This window comes from Schistocerca gregaria, chromosome X, assembly GCF_023897955.1.
Source record: "Schistocerca gregaria isolate iqSchGreg1 chromosome X, iqSchGreg1.2, whole genome shotgun sequence".
NCBI classification, from domain to species: Eukaryota; Metazoa; Arthropoda; class Insecta; order Orthoptera; family Acrididae; genus Schistocerca; species Schistocerca gregaria.
The window spans coordinates 317,559,692-317,565,593 of NC_064931.1; the positions used below are offsets into that span (position 1 = coordinate 317,559,692).

General features: G+C 45.4%; 1 pseudogene; it reads right to left on the reverse strand.

Moving 5' to 3' along the window:
• Positions 1-4,359: 4,359 nt before the first annotated feature.
• On the reverse strand, positions 4,360-4,477 carry LOC126299792 (5S ribosomal RNA; annotated as a pseudogene).
• Positions 4,478-5,902: the final 1,425 nt, after the last annotated feature.

The following is a 5,902-nucleotide window of genomic DNA, read 5'->3' on the forward strand; positions in this document are numbered from 1 at the left end:
CACGAGATGCGGGCACGCAAAAACGCATCAGGAAAATAACCCTCCAAAAATTCACAATGCCGTTGTCATATCCAATAGTCAAAGGACACACCTGATGCAGGAACCACAAAACACAGACATACAATAATTGGAAAGTACATATTTTAGTACATATCGAGCCAGCAACTTAAGATTATCGCTAATCTAATTTGTTCACAATCTTCTTCTGAATTGAAATATTAAAATGCAAACGCTACCTATCTGACTGCATATCTTTAGGTTCTACCAGTAAGATGACGGCAGTTGTGCCAATTTTTAAGATTTCGTACTCTTATTACATATCCTCAAAAAAATTCAAATGCTCAGGATGAATAGCGTACTGAAATGAAATGTTGCTCTTTTCAGACTTAGTTTATTACAAATCCAACATGTGCATTCCCAGAATCAGCATACAGATTACAATAACACAAAACAACAAAAATAAAAAAAGACATGAAACAAAATACAAGGTGACAGATGATGTTGATGGCTGGCAAGGTTATTAAAAGGGGAGAGGGTCAGGTTAAAATGATGCCTCCCTCAAGGAAAAGCAACAACGTTTTCTACCTATATGTGAGGTGCTGATCGAGATTCTTCACCGCTTGCTGGACGTCAATACGACATAGGGTGGCTGAAATACAACGCTGCACGTCAGATGGACTCGCTGCAAATCCATATAGAGTCGCCAAAAGTTGTCCCCTCCAATGGCCAAGCTGACTGGCAAATTGCGCCAATGGCGTACTTAACACCACGCCAGAACTCCCTTCTAGACGCTCCGTAACAATATTTCTCCAGTGAGAAAGATTGCCTCCACAATCTATGCTCTCCTCAATAAACTTAGCGCCAGAGAAGAGTGTGAACATTAAACGCCCGTGGCGGCCAGTGCGCGTCTTCCCAGAGCAAATAAGGCTCTGTCGCACATCTGAGGTGGACACTATGCCTCCGGAATACAGGACACTGGTCAATGTCCTATTGAAAACTAGGCGGCCCCCGTGGGCAGACTTTATGTCTAGATGCCACGACCCGTGCTCACAAGCAAAGTGGTCATGCTTTTGTGGAAGCCCGGATGCTTCCCTGGAAGAACCTGCGCCTGTTTCTTTGACCTCGGCCAACCTGGCCATATCTCCTAGCCGTCCTCGCCGACGTAAAAAAAATATATATTGCCGTAACTATTATCACTAGTGGCAAACAAACTCTGTCATTTCCAGTCATATCTACAATTACTCGTTCTGATGTATTGCTACGTAGCTGACATGGCTGCATTGTCTCTGAGGGGATTATGTAATTAACAAAGGATGAAAAATGGTTTGCCCTAGTGGTTGCCACCTTTCAAACTAACAACATAAAAACATAATTTTGCCCTTCATTGCCGCACGCACTACGGACACCCGCGGAGGACTTCTGGACCACGAAAGCGCTGCTATGCCCCTTGCAATACCTCCTGCCTATTCAGACAACCAATTCCTGGGCTACCATCAGTATGCTCTATGTTTCCTTCCCGTACTCCTCTCTGTTCACCTGAAGAAAACTACGTCAGCGAGACATTACTACCATGCACTTTACATCCTGACACAGGACTTTCTTGAAAAGACAGTGCACCAAGATCATATGTTAAAATGCGACAGGGTGTTATAGTTAACCCCTTTCATTATTACTGACTGCTTGGAGTCCTCCACGTAATCTTTAATGGTGTATTATGCATTACTTATGAAGATGTTTTAGCTGCCTTTTTAGCAGATGTATTTCAGTAATATCTTATATTTCCTTGGACAATTTACTATTCAGTTTTATTCCCTGGCAGAAAGTACTGATTTTAGAATTTTTTTTCCTTGGTAAATTTAAGTCCATGGTGGATCTTGTTGAATGATTATGTACAGAACTACTACCACAATTCTTAAGCATGTTTTCCCATATATGCACTACAGATTGGTAGCTGTACTCACTTGGCGGAGTAAGGATGTTTTAGGACATTTGTGAAAACCTGGTTCCATTAGAACAATTTACTCATTTGCGACCGGTTTCAGTTACTGACACAAAAAATTGGTACAAAAAATTGACTACCGCAAGTAACATCTCAATTATGCTGAACCAAACAATCGTTTTAACGGCCAGTTTCATGAGCAATAGTATAGAAGAGCCACATTTTTTATACATCAGAAATCTTGCTCATGTACACACAACAGGCAAACTGAGTTATGAGCGGCCGTCAGAGTGGCCGAGCGGTTCTAGGCGCTACAGTCTGGATAATTTGGGTCTGACAGGGAGGTGTGCTAGAGTAGTTTGTGCAGTTGGAATGACCCTTGCATCAACGTGGCTTAGTGGTAAGAACATCTGCCTAGTAAGTAGGAAGCCGGCCGCGGTGGTCTCGCGGTTCTAGGCGCGCAGTCCGGAACCGTGCGACTGCTACGGTCGCACGTTCGAATCCTGACTCGGGCATGGATGTGTGTGATGTCCTTAGATTAGTTAGGTTTAAGTAGTTCTAAGTTCTAAGGGACTGATGATCCCAGCAGTTGAGTCCCATAGTGCTCAGAGCCATTTGAACCATTTTAGTAAGTAGGAAATCTGGGTTTGAATCTGACACAAATTTTTAACTTTCTTCATTGATTTCAGTCAATGACTGTTCGCAGGCAATGCCTGTAATTCCTTTGTGTCTTAATTCATAATGGCTGCTGGATCAAAATCGTGTCTGTTCTTTTGAACATGTCAGAATGAACAGACACCATATATACACTCCTGGAAACTGAAATAAGAACACCGTGAATTCATTGTCCCAGGAAGGGGAAACTTTATTGACACATTCCTGGGGTCAGATACATCACACTGACAGAACCACAGGCACATAGACACAGGCAACAGAGCATGCACAATGTCGGCACTAGTACAGTGTATATCCTCCTTTGGCAGCAATGTAGGCTGCTATTCTCCCATGGAGACGACCGTAGAGATGCTGGATGTAGTCCTGTGCAACGGCTTGCCATGTCATTTCCACATGGCGCCTCAGTTGGACCAGCGTTCGTGCTGGACGTGCAGACCACGTGAGACGACGCTTCATCCAGTCCCAAACATGCTCAATGGGGGACAGATCCGGAGATCTTGCTGGCCAGGGTAGTTGACTTACACCTTCTAGAGCACGTTGGGTGGCACGGGATACATGCGGACGTGCATTGTCCTGTTGGAACAGCAAGTTCCCTTGCCGGTCTAGGAATGGTAGAACGATGGGTTCGATGACGGTTTGGATGTACCGTGCACTATTCAGTGTCCCCTCGACGATCACCAGAGGTGTACGGCCAGTGTAGGAGATCGCTCCCCACACCATGATGCCGGGTGTTGGCCCTGTGTGCCTCGGTCGTATGCAGTCCTGATTGTGGCGCTCACCTGCACGGCGCCAAACACGCATACGACCATCATTGGCACCAAGCCAGAAGCGACTCTCATCGCTGAAGACGACACGTCTCCATTCGTCCCTCCATTCACGCCTGTCGCGACATCACTGGAGGCGAGCTGCACGATGTTGGGGCGTGAGCGGGAGACGGCCTAACGGTGTGCGGGACCGTAGCCCAGCTTCATGGAGACGGTTGCGAATGGTCCTCGCCGATACCCCAGGAGCAACAGTGTCCCTAATTTGCTGGGAAGTGGCACTGCGTAGGATCCTACGGTCTTGGCGTGCATCCGTGCGTCGCTGCGGTCCGGTCCCAGGTCGACGGGCACGTGCACCTTCCGCCGACCACTGGCGACAACATCAATGTACTGTGGAGACCTCACGCCCCACGTGCTGAGCAATTCGGCGGTACGTCCACCCGGCCTCCCGCATGCCCACTATACGCCCTCGCTCTAAGTCCGTCAACTGCACAACCGATCCGACGTAAGCACCCGCTACCTCCTTTACCCATCATGACTACTCTGCGGCATACCTACCAAGCAAACATGTTTTCAAGCGGCTGTAGCTTGTTTCAGGACATGATTTCCTGTTCAAAATATTATGTACTCACTCCCCTCTAAAAGTCCTAGAAGATTGTAACCCCCTGCTGACAGTTGCCTTAAGAAACGTTTGCAGTACCGATGCCCTGTTTCTAAATAATTTCTTAAAATGAGCGCAACTACTACTTCTGGGTATTATTCTTATGGTATTTACTAAAAGAACTAAACTCCTCCCGAACGGGCCATGAAGGTCCAACGGTAGCGACAGGCCGCCGTGTCATCCTCAGTCCATAGGCGTCACCAGATGCGGATACGGAGGGACATGTTGCCAGCACACCGCTCTCCTTGCCGTAAGTCAGTTTTCGAGACTTGTCAATCAAGGAGCCCCTCAGTTTGCCTCACAAGAGCTGAGCGCACCCCGCTTGCCAACAGCGCTCGGCAGACCGGATGGTCACCCATCCAAGTCCTAGCCAAGCCCGGCAGCGCTTAACATCGGTGATCTGACGGGAACCGGTGTTACCACTGCGGCAAGGCCGTTGGCTTATGGTATTTACTGTCCAACCATAAACATCCACGAGCGTTTCATTTGTTTTCCCTTATAGGAGCTCTGGTGTTTTACGACTATGATTCTACTGTCATCAGCCGATGAAAACTTTTTCTTCATGACTTATACCATCTGGAGTGTCGCTGATACACTGCATACTAAGGACAGAACTGGACCCAATACCCTAGCCTTAGGAACACCAGTGCTTACGTATTTCTTGTCGGACAACTCTTTTACTAAAACAATACCATCAGCAGACATGCGAACTATGTCTACCTTTGCACTCTGTTTTCCATGTAATACTGGAACCAATTGTTAGCTATTCCTTCTACTCCTAGCGCTTCTACTTTCACGATTCGGCCTACTCTACGAGGAATGTTCATACGACACCAAGTTTTGTACTGTTCGGCGATAGTTCTTCAGTCGTTTCTCCTGTCATCCTAATCGATTACTTCCGAATAGTATATTAGCTGTTGTAAATTTTTTCGACTGATGTCGAATGCTTTTTACTAATTCCACTTGCGGATCGTATGCCATCAGGTCACCTATATAACTTACTTTAGACCCTCCGTATGGATATATTCATGTTCAGCGACTATAATAACTTCCTTGATATTATGATGAATCGTTTCAAGTTAAATTATCCGCATATGAAGGCCCTTATCTACGGCCGCGATTCTGATATCATTTGAAAAAAAATTAGAAATTTGTCGCAAGGACTTATGGGACCAAACTGCTGAGGACAACACATACACCCATGCCCGAGGGAGGACTCGAACGGAATGGCGTATGTTGTTTCTAGGTATTGGCAGCGCCCTGTTATTACAGCCCTATGCGTGCACAACCCGTGTGACTTCCTCAAAGACACATCCCGCAGACAAACACAGAAGTAGCGCGCGTGAGCTCTTCATGAATGTAAACATGAAATCAAAGAGATAACGAAGAAACAAACACGACGTATAGCCATAACGGGTAGCCTGGAAATTCAGATTCCGTCGTGAGCAGAAAGTTAACAATACACTGTAAATACGCTAAATAATTACAGATATTACAAAAATCTCCTGTATATTCATACGTTGCTTCTTACGTATTAATTTACGTCAGTATTTTCCTGATAAGCTTTGGCTCTGGCTAGATGTTTTATGATGTTAAGCTCAGTCATTCTATATAGCTTATTCATCAGGTCTGTAAATATTCTATCTGTTAGACACCGAAAGGCAGAAAGGTTTTGGCTATTGGCATTACAGGAATTACAGTATTAAAGTATTGTAGTAATTGGTTTTCTGTCCAGCAAGCACTCAGTTCTGAGAATAATTTGAGAAAGCAGTGAACTCAGGAACTTTGTTACGAATGCTTCGGCAATTTTCTGTTAAAAATCTCTTATTAAATTTACTTCAGACGTTCGTCATATTTCTTTGATTG